The sequence below is a fragment of the Lithobates pipiens genome, unplaced genomic scaffold, assembly GCF_037356315.1.
Source record: "Lithobates pipiens isolate NorthernLeopardFrog02 unplaced genomic scaffold, aLitPip1_a1.2 Scaffold_24, whole genome shotgun sequence".
NCBI lineage: Eukaryota > Metazoa > Chordata > Amphibia > Anura > Ranidae > Lithobates > Lithobates pipiens.
The window spans coordinates 19,407,076-19,433,106 of NW_027507786.1; the positions used below are offsets into that span (position 1 = coordinate 19,407,076).

The 26,031-nt window shown below is 51.4% G+C and overlaps 1 protein-coding gene across 3 annotated transcripts in view; it reads left to right on the forward strand.

Moving 5' to 3' along the window:
- The first annotated feature begins 7,364 nt into the window (after positions 1 to 7,364).
- STK33 (serine/threonine kinase 33) overlaps positions 7,365 to 26,031 on the forward strand; it is a 90,574-nt gene continuing 71,907 nt past the window's right edge. For 2 of the 3 annotated variants that reach the window (XM_077453665.1, XM_077453667.1), the window contains exon 1: positions 7,365 to 7,499. The gene's annotated coding sequence lies outside the window, so the exon portion shown is untranslated. Of the gene's footprint in view, positions 7,500 to 21,296; positions 21,419 to 26,031 lie in introns of those variants that run through there. The other variant, XM_077453666.1, reaches the window with a different exon arrangement.

Genomic DNA, 26,031 nt, shown 5'->3' on the forward strand with positions numbered 1-26,031 from the left:
AAAAATAAAATAATAATAGAAATAATAATAAAAATACAATAATAATACAATAATAATAATAGTGATGATAATAATACAAATAATACAGAAATACTAATAATACAAATATAATACAATAACAATAAAATAATAATAATAATAATACAAATAAAATAATTATACAAAATAACAGAAATAATAATAATAATAAAAATTAACAATGAAATAGTAGTGGTGAATGGCAATAGCCTGAATCAGTCACTAGATGGTAGCACTGCAATGTATAATATAACTTAGCTTTAAATGGCAAACTAAGCTACTCTATACTCCATGGCTGGGGGTATAATAGCATTCATGTGCCCCCCATAGTGAAATATTGATACCCCCACCCCAGCAACTACCCTCTGTGACACCGTTATTTGGGACAATAGTGTAATTGATCCTAACATGAAATATGTCTAATGTAAGGACAGGCAGCGGGAGATCTGTTTGTTAAAGCTGAACTCCAACCCAAAACAATTTTTGGCCGTTTGCTATACAAATAAATTAATAAAATAATAAAGCGCATGCGATGTGCGTGCGATGTGCGTGCGATGTGCGTGCGATGTGCGGCCGCCGCTGTGTTGTGTAATTCTCTCACTTTCATCCCCTTCAAACTTAAAGGGGTTGATTTACTAAAACTGGAGGGTCCAAGATCAGGTGCAACTGTGCATGGGAGCCAATCAGCTTCCAGGTTTTATTGTCCCGGTTTGCACTGCCGCCGCTTCAAAGTCATGCGACTCGAGAGTTCAAAGTCGTATGGCAAGTTGCGCCCCATTAATGGCAATAGAGCCTTTCTAATCAGTGCAACTCAAGTCGCTCCGACTTAGAAAAAAAGTTCCCGCGCTACTTTGGTGCAACTTCAACACGACATCTGTTAAAGAATTGATATGCAAGCCACGATGTCGGATTCAAAGTCGCATGACTCTGATGCTGTGGCGGTGTGAACAAGGGGTTCAATGAACAAGCCGGACATTAGAAGCTGATTGGATCCGATGCAGAGCTGCACCAGATTTTGCACTCGCCAGTTTTAGTAAATCAACCCCCCCCCCACAGTGTCAGCGGCAGAATGAAGAGCACAGTGGGTCGCTCGCTCTGCGGCTCATCCATTCATAAAATGTCTTGCATTCTTTTCAATAACTACAAATCATTCTGTGATTGGAGGAGGCGAGATTGTGACCTTCATCTGCACCTCCTCCAATCACAACAACAATAACAATTATTAATGAATAACCCACCCTTGGGCCTCTTCCCAGCCTCGGGCCCCTTCCCAGCCTCGGGCCCCTTCCCAGCTTTGAGCTTTATTTACCCCCCATAGCACTTTTGTGAAATAAAATTGTTGGGATTTTATATGAGAGGACAACTGCTACAGAGTTCACATGTCTCCATCCCTGAATCACACAGAAAAGAGAGAGGGGGAGGGGAATGGTGGGACTTTATATGAAGCACAACACCAGAACCATATCCATCAATTAAGCTTTATTTACCCCCCATAGCAGTGGCAGCTGGTGCTCAAATTTTTTTGGGGGGGCGCAAACAAACTGAAAAATACTGAACCCCCCCCCCCATCAATTGCGGCCTCAATTGTGCCCATCAAAAGCAGCCACTGTGCCCATCAAATGCAGCCACTTGTGCCCATCATATGCAGCCACTTGTGCCCATCAAACGCAGCCACTTGTGCCCATCAAACGCAGCCTTTGTGCCCATCAAACGCAGCCACTTGTCCCCATCAAATGCAGCAACTTGTGCCCATCATATGCAGCCACTTGTGCCCATCAAACGCAGCCATTGTGCCCATCAAACGCAGCCATTGTGCCCATCAAACGCAGCCACTTGTGCCCATCAAATGCAGCCACTTGTGCCCATCATATGTAGCCACTTGTGCCCATCATACGCAGCCACTTGTGCCCATCATATCCAGCCACTTGTGCCCATCAAACGCAGCCACTATGCCCATCAGATTAAGCCACTTGTGCCCATCAAATGCAGCCACTTGTGCCCATCAATCGCAGCCACTTGTGCCCATCAATCGCAGCCACTGTGCCCATCAAATGCAGCCACTTGTGCCCATCAAATGCAGCCACTTGTGCCCATCAAATGCAGCCACTTGTGCCCATCATATGCAGCCACTTGTGCCAATCATATGCAGCCACTGTGCCCATCAAACACAGCCACTTGTGCCCATCAAAAGCAGCCACTTGTGCCCATCAAAAGCAGCCACTTGTGCCCATCAAAAGCAGCCACTTGTGCCCATCAAAAGCAGCCACTTGTGCCCATCAAAAGCAGCCACTGTGCCCATCATATGCAGCCACTTGTGCCCATCATATGCAGCCACTTGTGCCTAAACGCAGCCACTTGTGCCTAAACGCAGCCACTTGTGCCCAAACGCAGCCACTTGTGCCCATCATACGCAGCCACTTGTGCCCATCATACGCAGCCACTTGTGCCCATCATACGCAGCCACTTGTGCCCATCATACGCAACCACTTGGGCCCATCAAATTCAGCCACTGTGCCCATCAAACGCAGCCACTTGTGCCCATCAAAAGCAGCCACTGTGCCCATCAAACACAGCCACTTGTGCCCATCAAATGCAGCCACTTGTGCCCATCATATGCAGCCACTTGTGCCCATCATATGCAGCGGCTTGTGCCCAAACGCAGCCACTGTGCCCATCAAACGCAGCCACTTGTGCCCATCAAAAGCAGCCACTGTGCCCATCAAATGCAGCCACTTGTGCCCATCAATCGCAGCCACTTGTGCCCATCAATCGCAGCCACTGTGCCCATCAAATGCAGCCACTTGTGCCCATCAAATGCAGCCACTTGTGCCCATCAAATGCAGCCACTTGTGCCCATCAAATGCAGCCACTTGTGCCAATCATATGCAGCCACTTGTGCCAATCATATGCAGCCACTGTGCCCATCAAACACAGCCACTTGTGCCCATCAAAAGCAGCCACTTGTGCCCATCAAAAGCAGCCACTTGTGCCCTTCAAAAGCAGCCACTGTGCCCATCAAACGCAGCCACTTGTGCCCATCATATGCAGCCACTTGTGCCTAAACGCAGCCACTTGTGCCTAAACGCAGCCACTTGTGCCCAAACGCAGCCACTTGTGCCCATCATACACAGCCACTTGTGCCCATTATAAGCAGCCACTTGTGCCTAAACGCAGCCACTTGTGCCCAAACGCAGCCACTTGTGCCCATCATACGCAGCCACTTGTGCCCATCATACGCAGCCACTTGTGCCCATCATACGCAGCCACTTGGGCCCATCATACGCAGCCACTTGGGCCCATCAAATTCAGCCACTGTACCCATCAAACGCAGCCACTTGTGCCCATCAAAAGCAGCCACTGTGCCCATCAAACGCAGCCACTTGTGCCCATCAAACGCAGCCACTTGTGCCCATCAAATGCAGCCACTTGTGCCCATCAAATGCAGCCACTTGTGCCCATCATATGCAGCCACTTGTGCCAATCATATGCAGCCGCTTGTGCCCATCATATGCAGCCGCTTGTGCCCAAACGCAGCCACTGTGCCCATCAAACGCAGCCACTTGTGCCCATCAAAAGCAGCCACTGTGCCCATCAAACGCAGCCACTTGTGTCCATCAAAAGCAGCCACTTGTGCCCATCATATGCAGCCACTTGTGCCCATCATATGCAGCCACTTGTGCCCATCATACGCAGCCACTTGGGCCCATCAAATTCAGCCACTGTGCCCATCAAACGCAGCCACTTGTGCCCAAACGCAGCCACTGTGCCCATCAAATGCAGCCACTTGCGCTCATCAAACGCAGCCACTTGTGCCCATCAAACGCAGCCACTTGTGCCCATCAAACGCAGCCACTTGTGCCCATCAAACGCAGCCACTTGTGCCCATCATATGCAGCCACTTGTGCCCATCATATGCAGCCACTTGTGCCCTGTATATGCAGCCACTGTGCCCACCGACCCCCCCACTCACGGGACTCGTGGCTCTGACAGACAAACCCCCTGGCACTTGCCGCTAGGCAGCAGCTCCTCAGTGCACCAGAGCAACGGCGACCTCCACTCCATCTCGTGTCTCCTCCGCTCCTAAGCGCAAACGCAGCCACTGTGCCCATCAAACGCAGCCACTTGTGCCCATCAAACGCAGCCACTTGTGCCCATCAAAAGCAGCCATTTGTGCCCATCATATGTAGCCACTTGTGCCCATCAAATGCAGCCACTTGTGCCCATCATATGCAGCCACTTGTGCCCATCAAATGCAGCCACTTGTGCCCATCAAATGCAGCCGCTTGTGCCCATCATACGCAGCCACTTGTGCCCATCATACGCAGCCACTTGTGCCCATCATACGCAGCCACTTGTGCCCATCAAATGCAGCCATTGTGTCCATCAAATGCAGCCACTTGTGCCCATCATATGCAGCCACTTGTGCCCATCAAATGCAGCCACTTGTGCCCGTCAAATGCAGCCACTGTGCCCATCAAATGCAGCTACTTGTGGCCATCAAATGCAGCCACTTGTGCCCATCAAACGCAGCCACTTGTGCCCATCATACGCAGCCACTTGTGCCCATCATACGCAGCCACTTGTGCCCATCATACGCAGCCACTATGCCCATCAAATGCAGCCACTTGTGCCCATCAAATGCAGCCACTTGTGCCCATCAAACGCAGCCACTTGTGCCCATCATACGCAGCCACTTGTGCCCATCATACGCAGCCACTTGTGCCCATCATACGCAGCCACTATGCCCATCAAATGCAGCCACTTGTGCCCATCAAATGCTGCCACTTCTGCCCATCAAATGCAGCCACTTCTGCCCATCAAATGCAGCCACTGTGCCCATCAAACGCAGCCACTTGTGCCCATCAAACGCAGCCACTTGTGCCCATTAAAAGCAGCCACTGTGCCCATCAAACGCAGCCACTTGTGCCCATCAAACGCAGCCACTTGTGCCCATCATACGCAGCCACTTGTGCCCATCATACGCAGCCACTTGTGCCCATCAAATGCAGCCACTTGTGCCCATCAAATGCAGCCACTTGTGCCCATCAAACGCAGCCACTTGTGCCCATCAAACGCAGCCACTTGTGCCCATCAAACGCAGCCACTTGTGCCCATCAAACGCAGCCACTTGTGCCCATCATATGCAGCCACTTGTGCCCAGTATATGCAGCCACTGTGCCCACCGACCCCCCCACTGACGGGGCTCGTGGCTCTGACAGACAGACCCCCTGGCACTTGCCGCTAGGCAGCAGCTCCTCAGTGCACCAGAGCAACGGTGACCTCCACTCCATCGCGTGTCTCCTCCGCTCCTCTTCCTAAGCGCAAACGCAGCCACTGTGCCCATCAAACGCAGCCACTTGTGCCCATCAAAAGCAGCCACTGTGCCCATCAAACGCAGCCACTGTGCCCATCAAACGCAGCCACTTGTGTCCATCAAAAGCAGCCACTTGTGCCCATTATATGCAGCCACTTGTGCCCATCATATGCAGCCACTTGTGCCCATCATATGCAGCCACTTGTGCCCAAACGCAGCCACTTGTGCCCATCATATGCAGCCACTTGTGCCCAAACGCAGCCACTTGTGCCCATCATATGCAGCCACTTGTGCCCAAACACAGCCACTGTGCCCATCAAAAGCAGCCACTTGTGCCCATCATATGCAGCCACTTGTGCCCAAACGCAGCCACTTGTGCCCATCATATCCAGCAATTGTGCCCATCATATGCAGCCACTTGTGCCCAAACGCAGCCACTTGTGCCCATCATATCCAGCAATTGTGCCCAGTATATGCAGCCACTTGTGCCCACCGACCCCCCACTCACGGGGCTTGTGGCTCTGACAGACAGACCCCCTGGCACTTACCGCTAGGCAGCAGCTCCTCAGTGCACCAGAGCAACGGGGACCTCCGCTCCATCGCGTGTCTCCTCCGCTCCTCTTCCTAAGCGCAATAGGGTGACCTGGCGCTTTGGCCAATCAGGAAACAGATCTGGCGCCCTGACTCCTGATTGGCGGGGAGGAAGGTTAGTGTGAAAATAGCCGAAAATTCATTATCGTCACACAAATGGGTGGGATCAGGGCGCACTCTCTGCTCCCCGAGCCCACCCTATTCTGAAGACTATTAGAGGCTCTGGCTTTAAGCAGGTGCTTCAAAAAGTACCACCCCCTCCGGCCCACAATGCACGGGCCGCCACTGCCCCATAGTGCTTTATTTACCCCCATAGTGTTTACCCCATAGAACTTTATTTACCCCATAGTGCTTTATTTATCCCATAGTACTTTATTTACCCCCATAGTGTATACCTACCCCATAGAACTTTATTTACCCCCCCCCCGTGCTTTATTTATCCTCATTGTGTTTATTTACCCCATAGTGCTTTATTTATCCTCATAGTGTTTATTTACCCCATAGTGTGTATCTACCCCACAGAACTTTATTTACCCCCATAGTGCTTTATTTATCCTCATAGTGTTTATTTACTCCATAGTGTGTATCTACCCCACAGAACTTTATTTACCCCCATAGTGCTCCATTTACCCCCATAGTGCTCCATTTACCCCCATAGTGCTTTATTTACCCCCATAGTGCTTTATTTACCCCCATAGTGCTTTAATTAACCCATAGTGCTTTATTTACCCCATAGTGCTCTATTTGCCCCCATAGTGATCCATTTACCCCCATAGTGCTTTATTTACCCCCATAGTGCTCTATTTACCCCCATAGTGTATATCTACCCTATAGAACTTTATTTACCCTCCCCCCCCAGTGCTTTATTTACCCCCATAGTGCTTTATTTATCCTCATAGTGTTTATTTACTCCATAGTGTGTATCTACCCCACAGAACTTTATTTACCCCCATAGTGCTCCATTTACCCCCATAGTGCTCTATTTACCCCCATAGTGCTTTATTTACCCCATAGTGCTCTATTTGCCCCCATAGTGATCCATTTACCCCCATAGTGTATATCTACCCTATAGAACTTTATTTACCCTCCCCCCAGTGCTTTATTTACCCCCATAGTGCTCCATTTACCCCCATAGTGCTCTATTTACCCACATAGTGCACATCTACCCTATAGAACTTTATTTACCCCCAGTGCTTTATTTACCCCCCATAGTGCTCTAGCGAAGTCCCTCTCATTTCTCATCACCCCTGTGTGGATTTCCTCCATAAAATATAACATTATAGCGCCTTCCTATGCAGAGGACATCGCTACACATCCATCACCCGCAACTCCACTCTCCACACAGCCCCGCCCCCAGCCCCCGGATTGGCCCGCTGAGCAGTCAGTCTCCGCCAGGGGCCGCCCCGCGGCGCAGTGATAGGGCGGTGGGAGGAACCGGCTCCTCCTCGGTGGTCGGGGATTGGAGGAGGGGGAGACGCTGTGCCGGAGCCTCTCCGCTAATAACAGCTGGAAAGTTCAAGAGGGGAAAATCCGACCCGGGAACCGGAACACCGACCGAGAGCCGGGACCGGAGGAGGTGAGCGGGGAGAGACCCGGGACAGGGGGCGGGGCGGTGTGTGCGTTCTATGGTTGTCACGGCAACGGCGGGGAGCCGCACCACGTGACACGACCCCCCCTTCCCTCTCTACACCCCCCAGGAGCACGTGACCCCCCCCCACACTGGATACAATGTATCACCCCGACCACCCTCCAATATACATTGTATCATCTCTATTATATACAGAGACCACTGAGCCAATCACATCAGTCTCTGTACAGAGGAGCTTACACTCTAATGTCCCCTCCCCCCACAGTCACATCAGTCTCTGTACAGAGGAGCTTACACTCTAATGTCCCCTCCCCCCACAGTCACATCAGTCTCTGTACAGAGGAGCTTACACTCTAATGTCCCCTCCCCCACAGTCACATCAGTCTCTGTACATAGGAGCTTACACTCTAATGTCCCCTCCCCCCACAGTCACATCAGTCTCTGTACAGAGGAGCTTACACTCTAATGTCCCCTCCCCCTACAGTCACATCAGTCTCTGTACAGAGGAGCTTACACTCTAATGTCTCCTCCCCCACAGTCACATCAGTCTCTGTACAGAGGAGCTTACACTCTAATGTCCCCTCCCCCACAGTCACATCAGTCTCTGTACAGCGGAACTTACACTCTAATGCCCCCCCCCCTCCTCCCGGTGCAGCCTGTGTCCCCCCCCCCTCCTCCCGGTGCAGCCTGTGTCCCCCCCCCTCCTCCCGGTGCAGCCTGTGTCCCCCCCCCTCCTCCCGGTGCAGCCTGTGTCCCCCCCCCTCCTCCCGGTGCAGCCTGTGTCCCCCCCCCTCCTCCCGGTGCAGCCTGTGTCCCCCCCCCCTCCTCCCGGTGCAGCCTGTGTCCCCCCCCCCCTCCTCCCGGTGCAGCCTGTGTCCCCCCCCCCTCCTCCCGGTGCAGCCTGTGTCCCCCCCCCCTCCTCCCGGTGCAGCCTGTGTCCCCCCCCCCTCCTCCCGGTGCAGCCTGTGTCCCCCCCCCCTCCTCCCGGTGCAGCCTGTGTCCCCCCCCCTCCTCCCGGTGCAGCCTGTGTCCCCCCCCCTCCTCCCGGTGCAGCCTGTGTCCCCCCCCCCCTCCTCCCGGTGCAGCCTGTGTCCCCCCCCCCTCCTCCCGGTGCAGCCTGTGTCCCCCCCCCCTCCTCCCGGTGCAGCCTGTGTCCCCCCCCCCTCCTCCCGGTGCAGCCTGTGTCCCCCCCCCCTCCTCCCGGTGCAGCCTGTGTCCCCCCCCTCCTCCCGGTGCAGCCTGTGTCCCCCCCCTCCTCCCGGTGCAGCCTGTGTCCCCCCCCTCCTCCCGGTGCAGCCTGTGTCCCCCCCCCTCCTCCCGGTGCAGCCTGTGTCCCCCCCCCTCCTCCCGGTGCAGCCTGTGTCCCCCCCCCTCCTCCCGGTGCAGCCTGTGTCCCCCCCCCTCCTCCCGGTGCAGCCTGTGTCCCCCCCCCTCCTCCCGGTGCAGCCTGTGTCCCCCCCCTCCTCCCGGTGCAGCCTGTGTCCCCCCCCTCCTCCCGGTGCAGCCTGTGTCCCCCCCCCTCCTCCCGGTGCAGCCTGTGTCCCCCCCCCTCCTCCCGGTGCAGCCTGTGTCCCCCCCCCTCCTCCCGGTGCAGCCTGTGTCCCCCCCCCTCCTCCCGGTGCAGCCTGTGTCCCCCCCCCTCCTCCCGGTGCAGCCTGTGTCCCCCCCCCTCCTCCCGGTGCAGCCTGTGTCCCCCCCCCTCCTCCCGGTGCAGCCTGTGTCCCCCCCCCTCCTCCCGGTGCAGCCTGTGTCCCCCCCCTCCTCCCGGTGCAGCCTGTGTCCCCCCCCTCCTCCCGGTGCAGCCTGTGTCCCCCCCCCTCCTCCCGGTGCAGCCTGTGTCCCCCCCCCTCCTCCCGGTGCAGCCTGTGTCCCCCCCCCTCCTCCCGGTGCAGCCTGTGTCCCCCCCCCTCCTCCCGGTGCAGCCTGTGTCCCCCCCCCTCCTCCCGGTGCAGCCTGTGTCCCCCCCCCTCCTCCCGGTGCAGCCTGTGTCCCCCCCCCTCCTCCCGGTGCAGCCTGTGTCCCCCCCCCTCCTCCCGGTGCAGCCTGTGTCCCCCCCCCTCCTCCCGGTGCAGCCTGTGTCCCCCCCCCTCCTCCCGGTGCAGCCTGTGTCCCCCCCCCTCCTCCCGGTGCAGCCTGTGTCCCCCCCCCTCCTCCCGGTGCAGCCTGTGTCCCCCCCCCTCCTCCCGGTGCAGCCTGTGTCCCCCCCCCTCCTCCCGGTGCAGCCTGTGTCCCCCCCCTCCTCCCGGTGCAGCCTGTGTCCCCCCCCCTCCTCCCGGTGCAGCCTGTGTCCCCCCCCCTCCTCCCGGTGCAGCCTGTGTCCCCCCCCCTCCTCCCGGTGCAGCCTGTGTCCCCCCCCTCCTCCCGGTGCAGCCTGTGTCCCCCCCCTCCTCCCGGTGCAGCCTGTGTCCCCCCCCCTCCTCCCGGTGCAGCCTGTGTCCCCCCCCCTCCTCCCGGTGCAGCCTGTGTCCCCCCCCCTCCTCCCGGTGCAGCCTGTGTCCCCCCCCCCTCCTCCCGGTGCAGCCTGTGTCCCCCCCCCCTCCTCCCGGTGCAGCCTGTGTCCCCCCCCCCTCCTCCCGGTGCAGCCTGTGTCCCCCCCCCCTCCTCCCGGTGCAGCCTGTGTCCCCCCCCCCTCCTCCCGGTGCAGCCTGTGTCCCCCCCCCCTCCTCCCGGTGCAGCCTGTGTCCCCCCCCCCTCCTCCCGGTGCAGCCTGTGTCCCCCCCCCCCTCCTCCCGGTGCAGCCTGTGTCCCCCCCCCCCCTCCTCCCGGTGCAGCCTGTGTCCCCCCCCCTCCTCCCGGTGCAGCCTGTGTCCCCCCCCCTCCTCCCGGTGCAGCCTGTGTCCCCCCCCCCTCCTCCCGGTGCAGCCTGTGTCCCCCCCCCTCCTCCCGGTGCAGCCTGTGTCCCCCCCCCTCCTCCCGGTGCAGCCTGTGTCCCCCCCCCTCCTCCCGGTGCAGCCTGTGTCCCCCCCCCTCCTCCCGGTGCAGCCTGTGTCCCCCCCCCTCCTCCCGGTGCAGCCTGTGTCCCCCCCCCTCCTCCCGGTGCAGCCTGTGTCCCCCCCCCCTCCTCCCGGTGCAGCCTGTGTCCCCCCCCCCTCCTCCCGGTGCAGCCTGTGTCCCCCCCCCCTCCTCCCGGTGCAGCCTGTGTCCCCCCCCCCTCCTCCCGGTGCAGCCTGTGTCCCCCCCCCTCCTCCCGGTGCAGCCTGTGTCCCCCCCCCTCCTCCCGGTGCAGCCTGTGTCCCCCCCCCTCCTCCCGGTGCAGCCTGTGTCCCCCCCCCTCCTCCCGGTGCAGCCTGTGTCCCCCCCCCTCCTCCCGGTGCAGCCTGTGTCCCCCCCCCTCCTCCCGGTGCAGCCTGGGTCCCCCCCCTCCTCCCGGTGCAGCCTGTGTCCCCCCCCCCTCCTCCCGGTGCAGCCTGTGTCCCCCCCCCTCCTCCCGGTGCAGCCTGTGTCCCCCCCCCTCCTCCCGGTGCAGCCTGTGTCCCCCCCCTCCTCCCGGTGCAGCCTGTGTCCCCCCCCCTCCTCCCGGTGCAGCCTGTGTCCCCCCCCCTCCTCCCGGTGCAGCCTGTGTCCCCCCCCCCTCCTCCCGGTGCAGCCTGTGTCCCCCCCCCTCCTCCCGGTGCAGCCTGTGTCCCCCCCCCTCCTCCCGGTGCAGCCTGTGTCCCCCCCCCTCCTCCCGGTGCAGCCTGTGTCCCCCCCCCTCCTCCCGGTGCAGCCTGTGTCCCCCCCCCCTCCTCCCGGTGCAGCCTGTGTCCCCCCCCCCTCCTCCCGGTGCAGCCTGTGTCCCCCCCCCCTCCTCCCGGTGCAGCCTGTGTCCCCCCCCCCTCCTCCCGGTGCAGCCTGTGTCCCCCCCCCCCTCCTCCCGGTGCAGCCTGTGTCCCCCCCCCCCTCCTCCCGGTGCAGCCTGTGTCCCCCCCCCCCTCCTCCCGGTGCAGCCTGTGTCCCCCCCCCCCTCCTCCCGGTGCAGCCTGTGTCCCCCCCCCCTCCTCCCGGTGCAGCCTGTGTCCCCCCCCCCCCTCCTCCCGGTGCAGCCTGTGTCCCCCCCCCCCTCCTCCCGGTGCAGCCTGTGTCCCCCCCCCCCTCCTCCCGGTGCAGCCTGTGTCCCCCCCCCCCTCCTCCCGGTGCAGCCTGTGTCCCCCCCCCTCCTCCCGGTGCAGCCTGTGTCCCCCCCCCTCCTCCCGGTGCAGCCTGTGTCCCCCCCCCTCCTCCCGGTGCAGCCTGTGTCTCTCCCCCCCCCCCAGGCGTCAGCATACCAAGACATTTTGGACAATTTCATGCTCCCAATTTTGTGGGAACAGTTTGGGGACGTCCCCTTCCTGTTCCAACATGACTGCCCACCAGTGAACAAAAGACATGGAGGAGTGAGGAACTTGACTGGCCTGCACAGTCCTGACCTCAGCCTGATTTAGAGAGGAGACTGCGAGCCCTGCCTTCTCGTCCAACATCAGTGCTTGCCGCTTGTCTCATTTTTTTTTTCTTGCTTAAAAATAACAAACATATTATACCTACCTGCTCTGTATAATGGTTTTGCACAGAGCAGCCCCCGATCCTCCTCTTCTCAGGTCCCTCTTCATAGTTCCTGGCCCCTCCTTCCTGTTGAGTGCACCCCACATTGAGCAGCTTGCTATGGGAGCACCCGAGCCACTGTTCTGTGTGTCTGTTCAGACATAGAGCCGCAGCCCTGGCCCCGCCCCTCATTGGTTTACTGACTTTGATTGACAGCTGGCGGGACCCAATGGCGCTGTTGCTGCCACCTCAGCCAATGAGGGGGGAGAGTCCCGTGCAGCTGAGTCTATCGTTCAATATTGCTGGAGCGAAATGGGACTCGGTTAAGTATTAGTGGGGGGCACACAGAAGGCTTTTTGTCTTAATGCAGAGAATGCACCTTTGGCCCTTAGAATCACTTAAACCACCTCAATACTGAGAACTTGCACCTCCCCCCCCCCGAGCCCTCTCACACTTTGAATGACAATTACTCAGTCATGCAGTACCCATATGAAACTTGCCTCCTTTTTTTCACACAAATGGAGCTTTTTTTTTTTTTTTTTTGGTGTTATTTAATCGCTAGTGGGTTTTTTATTTTTTGTGCTATAAATAAAAAAAGACCGTACATTTTCTGAAAAAAAGGCTTTTTTTCTTTTGTTTCTGTCAAAAAATGTTGCTAATTAGTAATTTTTCTTCATAAATTTTGTCCACAATTTATTTAAAAAATTGTCATATTATCAGGTTATTTCTCACACACAGCATATGCATACAACAAATTACACCCCAACATACATTCTGCTACTCCTCCTGAGTATTGCGATACCACATGTGAGACTTTTACACAGCCTGGCCACATACAGAGGCCCAACATTGAAGTAGCACCTTCAGCCGTTCTACAAACATAAATGACACATCTCATTTCTGAACCACCTATCACACTTTTGAAGGCCCTGGAGCACCAGGACAATGGAATTACCCACAAAATTACCCCATTTTGGAAAGCAAACACCCCAACGTATAATCTGTGAGGCATAATGAGTCTTTTTCTTTTTTTTTTTTTTTTTTTTTTCCCAGAAGTTTTTGGAAAACGTGGAAAAAAAAATGAAAATGCGTTTTTTTTTTTTTTTTTTTTTTTTTTACACAAAGTTGCCAATTTATAATATAATATATTTCCAACACATAGCATGTATATAGCAAAAATGACACCCCGAAATACATTCTACTCCTCCTCCTGAGTATGGCGATACCACATGTGTGATACTTTTACACAGCCTGGTCTCATTTCATTCCTACCTATTACACTTTTGAAGGTCCTTGAGCACCAGGACAATTGCGTTACCCACAAAATGACCCCATTTTGGAAAGCAAACAGCCCAATGTATATTCTATGAGGCATGGGCTGCAGATAGGTACTCGGGTACTCTGATGGGCTGGAGACAGGCACTCGGGCAACTTTGAGCTGCAGACAGGTACTCTGGTACTCTGATGGGCTGGTGACGGGTACTCTGATGGGCTGGTGACGGGTACTCTGATGGGCTGGTGACGGGTACTCTGATGGGCTGGTGACGGGTACTCTGATGGGCTGGTGACGGGTACTCGGGTACTCTGATGGGCTGGTGAAGGGTGCTCGGGTACTCTGATGGGCTGGTGCCAGGTCTTCTTTATTGATGGGGCGGCAATCGGTGTGTGTTGGTGTACACCAGTGATGGCGAACCTTGGCACCCCAGATGTTTTGGAACTACATTTCCCATGATGCTCATGCACTCTGCAGTGTAGCTGAGCATCATGGGAAATGTAGTTCCAAAACATCTGGGGTGCCAAGGTTTGCCATTACTGGTGTACACTGTAGGCAGTAACAAGATGTTATCGCAATCTCTCCTTCTCACACACGTTCGGTGTGTGAGGAGGAGAACCCGGTAACATCTCGTTGCTGCGGTTTGTTTACATTTAGTGATCGGCTGTGAAAGGATCACAGCCAATCACGTGGTAAACAGCCGCCGGCCAATGGCTGTTTACCACCGTCTGGTGACTAGCAGTGTTCCCGGGAACACGCCGCCACCGACCTGCACGCTTCCGATTGCGTGCATGCGCCGTGCAAAGTGGGGCGGTACCACCTGTGATCGGGCGTGACTTCATCGCGGCCGATCACATGGTAAACGGCCATGCCCAATGGCTGTTCACCCCCCCCTCCGTAGCGAGCGGTGTGTCCGTGACACGCCGCAACCGAAGGAACATGGATGCGCGCGTTCCCTGTTTAAATGGGAGGCTCAAGACACCCTCCCAGGACGAGAGTGCGCCGTCATATGACGTCCGGTGGGCGGAAAGTGGTTAAAGAGTAAGTAAACCCTGATGGGCTCAATGCGCCTGCGCGCCGATGACAGCGGCGCCTGTCTTTTGCAAATATCTTCTAAACTATGTGAGGTTTAGGAGATATTTCTTGCACTTACAGGTGAGCCTTACTCTAGGCCTTACTCTAGGCCTTACTCTAGGCCTTACTCTAGGCCTTACTCTAGGCCTTACTCTAGGCCTTACTCTAGGCCTTACTCTAGGCCTTACTCTAGGCCAGTGATGGCGAACCTCGGCACCCCAGATGTTTTGGAACTGCATTTCCCATGATGCTCCACTACACTGCAGAGTGCATGAGCATCATGGGAAATGTAGTTCCAAAACATCTGGGGTGCCAAGGTTCGCCATCACTGCTCTAGGCCTTACTCTAGGCCTACCTGTAGGTCAAAGTGGTCTGTAGGGTTTACAACCACTTCAAGCACTGAAGTCCCTGATGAAGCTGCCAGGATTTGATCCATCTCTGGCCGGCTCTCCTCTCCTGGAATACTCGGCACGGTGGAGGACTCTCCTCCTCCTATACCAGTAACAATGGAGCGGGTCCCTTGTACCGTCTTGCTCGCGGTGGACGCTCGTACCATGGCGGTTTTCTCTTGGCCGCCATCTGTTATTGAATTTGGCCGGCGTTCATAAAGCTTCTCAGCTAATTAACGTTTGGCTGGAGGTATCTGTCTGGAATTTCAGTGTCTGTGGAATGTTAATTGGCCCGTCTGACAGGTAAAGTACATAGTGATTGGGTTTCCTAACGTTTACCTGGCCTGTTGCTGGAGATATCGCATTAATTATGCGCAAACAAAGCGCGCTGCAATCCTCGCAGGAAACCCGGCTCGTTTAGGAGTGAGAAGTCTGGCTGCAGTCTTCTATACACGGGGCTGTGACAAAATATTTTCTTTTTGTATATTTTGTCACATTTAACTTAACCACTTCAATACCGGGTACTTTTACCCCCTTCCTTCCCAGGCCAATTTTCAGCTTTCAGCACTGTTGCACTTTGACACTTTGCGCGGTCATTTTATACTGTACACAGGACATTTTTATCTTTTTTTTTTTTTTTTTGGTGGTATTTAATCACCCCGGGGGGGGGAGGGGGGTGTGTGTTATTTTTTTGCTAAACAAATGAAAAATGACCGAACAATTTGAAGAAACTTTTTCTTTATTTCTGGTCTAATATGTTGTAAATGAGTCATTTTTTTCCTGCACTGATGGGCTGCACTGATGGGCTGCACTGATGGGCTGCACTGATGGGCTGCACTGATGGGCTGCACTGATGGGCTGCACTGATGGGCTGCACTGATGGGCTGCACTGATGGACTGCACTGATGGACTGCACTGATGGACTGCACTGATTAGGCGGCACGGATACTCAGGATGATTGGTGCCCTGATTATCAGTGTAGCTGTCCCCTGGTGGATTTGCCGGTGTTCTGGCAGATAGTGTCCTGCCATCATATAGTGTCCGCCCCGTACTGCGCATGTGCAGTAAGGAGCAGAAGAAGTTTCGAAAAATCTCCGAAGGTGAAGGGCGCCTGCGCCGTGAGTGGAGGTGGTAGCCCCACCATCCAAGCGGACATAGGGTTGGGAAAATTAAAGGGCCCCTCGCGGGCAAGCTTCGCTCGCCACTAGGGCTGCAACTAACAATTAATTTCATAATCGATTAGTTGGCTGATTGTTTCGATTAATCGGTTTATAACCTTAAAAAAATTTAAATTTAAAAAAGTGTGGTGTATAATTTTAGTTAATATGTAAAGTTTAAAAAAAAAAAGGCAATTTTATTCTTAAAGATCTCTATGCAGTAATAAATATGAATAACCAACTATATGGTTAGGGAGCAAAATATCTAATCCACTCTGAGAAAAACAGACAGAAGAGATATACTGTGTGTGTGTGTGTGTGTGTGTGTGTGTATGTATGTGTGCTAATATTTTATACAGTATATCCCCTCTAATAGTATATACATTATATCTCTCGTAATAGTACCGGTATATACAGTGTGTGTGTGTGTGTGTGTGTGTGTATATATGTATGTGTGTATATATGTATGTGTGTATATATGTACGTGTGTGTGTGTGTGTGTGTGTGTGTGTGTGTGTGTATATATGTATGTGTGTATATATGTACGTGTGTGTGTATATGTGTGTGTATATATATATTACACACACACACACACACACACACACACACACACACACACACACACACACACACACACACACACACTGTATATACCGGTACTATTACGAGAGATATAATGTATATACTATTAGAGGGAATATACTGTATATACTATTAGAGGAGAGATATACTATTAAAGAGGAAGTAAACCCTGATGGGTGTTACTTCCTCTTTTTTTTCCCTGCAAAGGTAAAGCATAATGGACTACTATGCATCGCATCGCATCGCATCGCATCGCATAGTAGTCCATTATGTGTCACTTACCTGACACAGGAGCCAGCGAAGTCGCCGCTGTCCCCTGTAGTCCGCCGCATCCATCTTGCTGGTGGCATCTCGCAGCTCCGCCGCTGTCATTCGGCGATGACGTCACTCCCGCGCATGCGCACGGGAGTCGACAAATGCGGCAGCTCCATTTTTGGAACTGCCGCGTTCAGTGCGCCTGCGCGCCGCTGTCTACGGTGCATGCGCCATAGACAGCGGTGCCCGTTTTCGGGCAAATATCTCCTAAACCATATAGGTTTAGGAGATATTGCTTGGACCTACAGGTGAGCCTTAATCTAGGCCTTAATCTAGGCTTACCTGTAGGTCAAAGTGGTTTGTAAGGGTTTACAACCACTTTAAAGGGTCAATCTAGTAAATCTCGTCAGACTCATTAACTTTAACCCCTTTTTGTTACTGGCTGATTAATCGATTGACAACTAATCGATTATGGAATTAATCGATTACTAATTTCATAATTGGTTGTTTCAGCCCTACTCGCCACGCTTCGGGCTCGGCTCTTTTATATTCCAACTCTATGTCCACTTGGATGGTGGGGCTAGAACCTGGACTCACGGCGCAGACTCCGTTCATCTTCGGGTATTTTCGGAATCTGTGTGTGCTGTGTACTGCGCATGCGCAGTACACAGCGGACACTATCTGATGGGGGACAGTATATGATAGGACACCGGCTCTCCTCTCTTCACGGGCTGCCAACTTGTCATAGTGATCTCAGTCTAGGTTCACACAGGAGCAGCGCAGGAAACCGCATGCGATCCGGACAAGAATCACACCGCATTCCTATTCAAATTGCATCTGTCTCCTTGCAGTGCGATTTTTTTGCCACCATTCATTTTGTATAATGGGAAGTAGAGACTGTTCCCAAAACTGGTCTCCACTGAGAAAAGGAGAGGACTATCTCGGTACCGGTAAGGCTCGGTTCACACAGGGGGCGACTGCGATCCGACTTCAGGTCGCTCTAGGTCGCCTCAAGTCGCCTCCAAGTCGCGCTGTAGAAAAATGAATGTGAGTCAATGGAGCTGTCTTAATATACGCTACTACAGTAGCTCCGACTTTAAAAGTAGTACAGGAACCTTTTTTTAAAGTCGGAGCTACTGCAGTAGCGTATATTAAGACAGCTCCATTGACTCACATTCATTTTTCTACAGCGCGACTTGGAGGCAACCTAGAGCGACCTGAAGTCGGATCGCAGTCGCCCCCTGTGTGAACCGAGCCTTAGGCAATCTACACATATAAGATAAAAAAAATCATTTTATTTTACATATACAAAAAAGACTGAACGTGATTTCCAATAATCAATAAAAAACAATATTAAAAACAAGGAATGCTGATGCAGTTAGATGGATACTTAAATACTCCAGGAGTGGCGTCAAAAGTATAGAAGGTCCTCACGGGACATGTGGGCCTCTACACGTTTCTCAGTCATTTGACCTCTTCATCAGGAGGATGAGTCTACAATAGAAGTCATATAACTGTATCAACATTCCTTGTTTATATATTGATTATTGGAAATCGCGTTCAGTCTTTTTTTTATATGTAAAATAAAATGATTTTTTTATTTATCTTTTATATGTGTAGATTGCCTTACCGGTACTGAGCTCCTCTTTCTCTCAGTGGAGACCAGTTTTGAGAACTCTCTACTTCCCATTTTGCATTTCACTAGGATGATGGTACCCCAATACCCCCCCCCCCCCAAAGATTTTTCTTCCTTTTTGGAATTCTAATCCTTCGAGGCTTACTCTTCCCTTTTTTTTTTTTTTTCTTTTTGTATGTCAAACAAAACCACAAAAGTTTCTAAAAGTAGATTCCCAGCTCAACTTACCGACCAGCCTGCAGCCAAACAAATTTGTCTTAAAAGTATGCGTTCAAAAAAACCAGGGTGTTTATTTTGCACACATTTACATAAAGCTCGTGTAAGCTGCCATTCATTTTGTAAGGATGCAAATCGCACTGCAAATTATTGGTTTCGGGAGCATTTTCATGAGAACTGTTGAGAATACTTTGTATCGGGACTGATGCCAGTATTTTTGTTGGTGGTTCCTTGTATTTTAAAAGCGTTTAATTATTAGAAAAAAAAAAAAAAACTTTGAAAAAAAAATGGCTGTGCAGTGTTTTCACCACATCCTCGGATGCGATCAAATTCCGCCTTGTGAATGGAGCCCAGAAATATTTATAGCCTTCTAAAATGACATCAGTGGCTGAGCGGCATCATGTCTGTAAATGGCTGTTCACAGTGGCAGCCCGTGCATTGAGGGCGCATGGCCACTGCCCCCCCCCCCCCTTTTCCCAGCACGGTGGCTGCGTTTGATGGGCACGGTGGCTGCGTTTGATGGGCACGGTGGCTGCGTTTGATGGGCACGGTGGCGCTGCAATTGATGATTTGATTTTTTTATTTTATTTTTTTTTGTTTGTGCCCCCTTAAAATTTTTGAACACCAGACGGCATTGGCTGTTCAGCAGGAGCCCCCAGTCCATCGGTGTATGACCTGGGGGTGGGGTATACATAACCCCCGCATCTGTTTGCGGGTGGAAAGGTGGTTTGCGATTTAAATGTTGCTCCAGTGATGTCGGCGCTCTTCTCCAAAGTTTGCTGTGCGATCTGGATGGACTATGATTGGAGGATCCAGGATATACATTCCCTATATCGCCATACGTTCTCCATGTCTCCTGTGGTTTGATGGATCTCCAGTTGGAACGTTTCCCTTTTTTTTCTGATGCAGCCAAAGTCCACAAGAGCTTTTCTGAGCGCTGCTCCGAACCTTTGGGGTGGATTTACTGAAGGCAAATAGACTGCAGTTGCTCCAGAGATTAAGTATATGAGGTAAGGCTTCACTTCGCAAAGAGTATCCAATCACATGCAAGGAAAAAAGGATAAAAATTTTTTGCCTGCACATGATTGGATGATTGAAGCCAGCAGAGCTTCCGCTCATTTACAAAGCTCTGGAGGTCGTCTTGCCTTTAGTAAATCAACCCCTTTGCGTCTGTCTGTGCAGCGAGCGCCCCCCAGAGGGGTCATGTTTGACCCTTTACCTTACTGAGATGTTACCAGCGACCGTCTGTGCTTGGGGTCTGATCGAACGTTATTCCTTGTCTGGCTTCTATGGCTCGGTCTAATGTGAAAAGTCTCTTTACAGCCATTTCAGTGTAGATAGGGAAGGGTTAAGGCTGGGTAGTAATGCGCGGGTTAAATGCGTTGTGATGCGTTTGATTACGATGGACCCTCCCAACACACTAGGGGGCCCTCACACTGATCGGTTTATCATCCATTTTTGCCTCATCAATAGCAGAAGGAAAATGCATGATTGATTTTAACCTCTTGCCTCCCGGACACTTTCATCCCCTTCCTGCCCAGGCCAATTTTCAGCTTTCAGCACTCTCACACTTTGAATGACAATTGCGTCATGTGACACTGTACTCGTATGGCATTTTTATCTTTTTTTTTTTTTTTTTTTTCACACAAATAGAGCTTTCTTTTGGTGGTATTTTATCACTGCCGGGTTTTTTATTTTTTGCTAACAAAATGAAAAAAGACCGAAAATTATGAAAAAAAAAAAAAAAATACAAAGCAGTTTCATAGTTTTAAAATTTTGAAAACTGGTCACTTTTCTCCTTCATTGATGTACGCTGATGGGCATTGAGAGGTGGCACTGATGGGTGGCATTGATAGGTGGCACTGATGGGCACTGCTTGATGACCCTGATAAGCAGCATTGATTGGCAGGCTGGCAGCACTGGTGGGCATTGATAGATGTCACTGTTGGGCAAAGGTAGGTAGTACTGTTGGCACTGGTAGGCTGCACTGGTGGGTATTGATAGGTGGCACTGGTGGGCACAGATGAGGCAGGCGCAGCTCTCTGTGTGAGGGACCGATGTCCCTCTGACAGAAGCTGGTGATTGCCTCCCCCCACCCCCCCCCCCCACACTGATAGCGTGGGGGGGGGGGAACAAACCGATTACCGATCTTCTGTTTTATATCACGTGATCAGCTGTCATTGGCCGACTGCGATCGGCCGAGGCTCAAACTCGGTGATCACAGAGCACGCTCCACTGGGGGCACGCAGGCGGCTCATGCATGGGAGGACGTTTTTTATATATATATATTTTTTTTTTTGTGATCAAATACCACCAACCGAAAGCTCTATTTATGGGGAACAAAGGACATCAATTTAGAGAGAAGATACAAAGTAACATTATTTACAATCAAATCATTGATCAGATGAGAGAGTAATGCTCTGGGGGGTTGATTTACTGAAACAGGAGAGTGCAAAATCTGGTGCAGTTCTGCATAGAAACCAATTGGATTCCAGGATTTATTAAAAAAGAATAAGTGAAGAAGCTGAAGTTAGAAGCTGATTGGTTTCTATACACACCATATTTTCTTCTCTCCAGATTTAGCCAATCCACCCCCCCCTCCCCCCCCCCCCCCCCCCCCCTCCGGTGTGACTGTTCAGTTTTTCTTGAAACTCTCAATCTCATGCTTTTTGTAACCTTGGAGGGGTGGAGCTTAGACAGGTGGGAGTAGAAATGGGAGGTGCTTGGAGCTGGGACACTCTAGAAGGGACGGCTGGTCGATCACCTTGTCAGACCTCAGACAGGGGACACTGGCGGTGACACGATCGCTGTGAGACGCACAGATATGGGTGAGAACGCACAACGCCGAGTCTCTGAATTCATTTTATCTTCTGATAGAATCAAAGAAAACTTCACAGGGAAGGAAGAGATTTCCTCTTCATGTTTATCTTTTCATATCTATAAATGTTTCATTTTTTGTTTCTGGTTTATTTACAAAAGAAACAAAGTTACATCCCTTCCTTTATTTCTTTCCTTTCTCTCTTCTCCTCCGTTTCATGTTTTTTATTGTAGGATTTATAAACTTTAATTAGTTTTTGCTCTTATCACTCGTTACTCAATCCGGATAAAAGATTTACCAGAAAAAAAAGAGCAAGAAAAGCGAGAGGACCGATCGTATAAAATGTCAGCGATCGCCAATTCGCAGAAACTTGAATTTGTGACAGGAGAATAGAATGTATCTAATCTGAGAATATAACGTTATAAAATAATATTAATATAACATAATAATTCTTCTTATAATACAAGAGGTCTCTGTCTCTGTGTCTCTGTGTCTCTGTGTGTCTGTGTGTGTCTGTGTGTGTGTCTGTGTGTGTGTGTCTGTGTGTGTGTGTCTGTGTGTGTGTCTGTGTGTGTGTGTCTGTGTGTGTGTCTGTGTGTGTGTGTGTGTCTGTGTGTGTGTGTCTGTGTGTGTGTGTCTGTGTGTGTGTGTGTCTGTGTGTGTGTGTGTCTGTGTGTGTGTGTGTCTGTGTGTGTGTGTGTCTGTGTGTGTGTGTGTCTGTGTGTGTGTCTGTGTGTGTGTCTGTGTGTGTGTCTGTGTGTGTGTCTGTGTGTCTGTGTCTGTGTGTCTGTGTCTGTGTGTCTGTGTCTGTGTGTCTGTGTCTGTGTGTCTGTGTGTGTGTGTCTGTGTGTGTGTGTCTGTGTGTGTGTGTCTGTGTGTGTGTGTCTGTGTGTGTGTGTCTGTGTGTGTGTGTCTGTGTGTGTGTGTCTGTGTGTGTGTGTCTGTGTGTGTGTGTCTGTGTGTGTGTGTCTGTGTGTGTGTGTCTGTGTGTGTGTGTCTGTGTGTGTGTGTCTGTGTGTGTGTGTCTGTGTGTGTGTGTCTGTGTGTGTGTGTGTGTGTGTGTGTGTGTGTGTGTGTGTGTCTGTGTGTGTGTGTCTGTGTGTGTGTGTCTGTGTGTGTGTGTGTGTCTGTGTGTGTGTGTGTCTGTGTGTGTGTGTGTCTGTGTGTGTGTGTGTCTGTGTGTGTGTGTGTCTGTGTGTGTGTGTCTCTCTGTGTGTGTGTCTCTCTGTGTGTGTGTGTGTGTGTGTCTCTCTGTGTGTGTGTCTCTCTGTGTGTGTGTGTGTGTGTGTCTCTCTGTGTGTGTGTCTCTCTGTGTGTCTCTCTGTGTGTGTGTGTCTCTCTGTGTGTCTCTCTGTGTGTGTGTGTCTCTCTGTGTGTGTGTGTCTCTCTGTGTGTGTGTGTCTCTCTGTGTGTGTGTGTCTCTCTGTGTGTGTGTGTCTCTCTGTGTGTGTGTGTCTCTCTGTGTGTGTGTGTCTCTCTGTGTGTGTGTGTCTCTCTGTGTGTCTGTGTCTCTCTGTGTGTCTGTGTCTCATTTTTTTGTACATGCTACAATATTCTTTTTCAAAGCCAATTATGAAAATAATAATTCTAGCACTAGACCTCCTCTGTAACTCAAACCTGATAAGACATTTTTAAATGTCGCCTATGGAGATTTTTAAGGGTCAAAGTTTGTCGCCATTCCACGAGCGGGCGCAATTTTCTTGAAGCGTGACATGTTTGGTATCAATTTACTCGGCGTAACATTATCTTTCACAATATACAAAAAAAAATTGGGCTATCTTTTTTTTTTTTTTTTTTTTTTTTTTTTTCTATTTTTTATTTATTTTTTTATTGTTTAACCCCTTCAATACCGGGGGGCACTTAAACACCTTCCTGCCCAGACCAATTTTGAGCTTTCAGCGCTGTCGCACTTTGAATGACAATTGCGCGGTCATGCTACACTGTACCCAGACTAAATTTTTATCATTTTGTTCCCACAAACAGAGCTTTCTTTTGGTGGTATTTGATCACCTCTACGGTGTGTAATTTTTTGCTAAACAAATAAAAAATTACCGAACATTTTGGAAAAAAAAATAGTTTTTTTTTTTTGTTTCAGTTTGAAAACTTTTTAAATAAGTTTTTCTCCTTCACTGATGGGCCTGCACTGATGGGGTGGCACGGATGGGCACTGATATGCGGCATTGTATTGTACTAATGGATGCCAATCAGTGCCAAACAATAATGTATGCCAATCAGTGATGCCCATTGTGGGCACTGATTAGCATCCATTGTGGGCACAGAGGGCACTGACTGGCATCCCTGGTGGTCTAGGGTGGCATACCTGGTGCTGGGCATCCCTGGTGGTCTGGTGGCGTCCCTGGTGGTCCAGTATGGGCATCCTCCGGGGGGGGGGGGTAATTGATCAGCACAGACCCCCCCCTCCCGTCAGAGGAGCAGCCGATCGGCTCTCCTCTACTCGTGTCTGACAGACGCGAGTGAGGAAAAGCTGATCAACGGCTCTTCCTATTTGCCGAGATCGTAGTTACGGGGATGTCAGACTGACACCCCACAACAACGATCGCCGCGATGCGCGCCCCCGGGGGCGCACAGCGGCTCAATATCCTGAGGACGTCATATGAGGTCCGGTCAGGATTTTGAAACCACTTTGCCGCCGTCATTCTGCTATATGGTGGGCGGCAAGTGGTTAATTAAAAAAGTGGATTTTAACAAATTGTGTTTGTAAGACCGCTGCGCAAATATGGTGTGACATAAAGTATTGGGACTATAAGAAGGAGGAGCGGCGCCCACCTAAGTGCAGCAGTAATTATAACCCGTTTAAATAGTAATGCACTTACTCAAAGTACGATAAAAGCACATCTTTGTTTCTTTGTTAAAGGGGTTGTAAAGGTAAATATTTTTTCAACTTTAATGCGTTAAGGTGGAAAAAAAAAAATCTGACAGTCTCCCCCCAGCCACCCCGTTCTATTTACCTGACCCCTCGAAAGTCCTGCGCTCGCCCCCGACGTCCCCTTCGCCGCTCAGCCTGGTCGCTGATTAGCTAGAGTGGATGGATTGAAAGCAGTGCAGCCATTGGCTCGCGCTGCTGTCGCCTTCCACTGATGCGGTGTGCCAGGGGGGCGGGGCCGTGTGATACAGCGAGCGGCTATAGGCACCGGCTGTATCACGGGAGCGCGCCCGCAAGTGCTTCTCACCATGCGAGGGAGCTCGCATGAACGCGAAAAGTACTTGCAGGAGGAAGCCGAGACAGCCGCCGAGGGACCCCAGAAGAGCAGGTTCGGGGGCCACTCTGTGCAAAACGAGCTGCACAGTGGAGGTAAGTATAACATGTTTGTTATTTAAAAAAATGAACTTTACAATCCCTTTTTAATGTAAAATGGGCGACGGGGATCCAAAAAACGGGCATCCAGGCAGCGCTGCAGGGTCTTGCTCGGCGGCCCCAGTGGTTTCCGGTGTCCCGGGCATGAACATGCAGGAGGAAGTGGTCACTTGGAGGGTTCTCCGAGGGATGATGCTGTGACATTTACGCGTTCGGGGCATGCGTGCGCCTTCATCAGGCATCTAGTATTGGAACAACCGCCATTTTATTCTCTAGGGTGTCTGGGGGAAAAAGAATATATAATGTTCAGGCGTTCTAAGTAATTTTCTAGCAAAAAAACGTTTTACTTTCTAAGTGTAAAATATAGGCCCTGGTCCTTGGAAAGTACTTGCAAATAGAAACAAATGAGTATTGTCCGGGATACTTTATTTTATTTTTTCTATTTGCACTAACATCCAATTTTTCAGGACAATCTTTGGGGGAGGGGGGTCCCCTTCTTCAAGGTCCCAGCGGTATACTGATGAAGGGGGGACCCGCCCCGAAAAGCTTGTCCTGAAAAATTGTATGTTGGTGAAAATAAAAATAATAAAAAAGTATCCCGGACATTACTCAATTGTTTGTTACAAGTGCAATAATATGGCTACAATCACCTCAAGCGAGTACTTGGAAAGTCATCGAATGTGCTGGAGAATCTTTTCATACGAATGTTCCTGCGAAGGGTCGAAAATCTGAGAACACTTTTTTTCCTTTTTCTTCTCTATGAATGTAAAGTGTTCACTTAGAGTTGTCACTGAGCTCCAAAGCAATTCCAGATTTCACATAAAAGAGGGACGTGCTGTACATTGTATTATTACATCATCACCTCGCTGATTACATCACATTATCATACCGCCAGCCGGGGAACAGAAAATGATTTCCTGAGACCTGGAAGCTTCCTCCGGGGTGAAACGCTTGGGGAAAGGTTGAACGATGTATACGGTCTGCGCTAATCTGAATATCTATCCGCTGCTGTGATAAGATTGCAATAAAAACTTGAAACAAAATATCCCCCCCCAGAGCACTATAAATACCAAAAAAAATAAAAGATCAACTTGCTGTGAACAATAATTCATAATCAATAACTGAATTCTTGTCATTGGGAACTCGGGGAGATGATGAAAATGCTGAATGTTATTTTTAGGGCTGCAACTAACGATTATTTTCATAATCGATTAGTTGGCCGATTTATTGTTTAGATTAATCGGTTAATAACCTTAAAAAAAAGTGTGGTGTATAATTTTAGTTAATATGTAAAGTTTAAAAAAAAA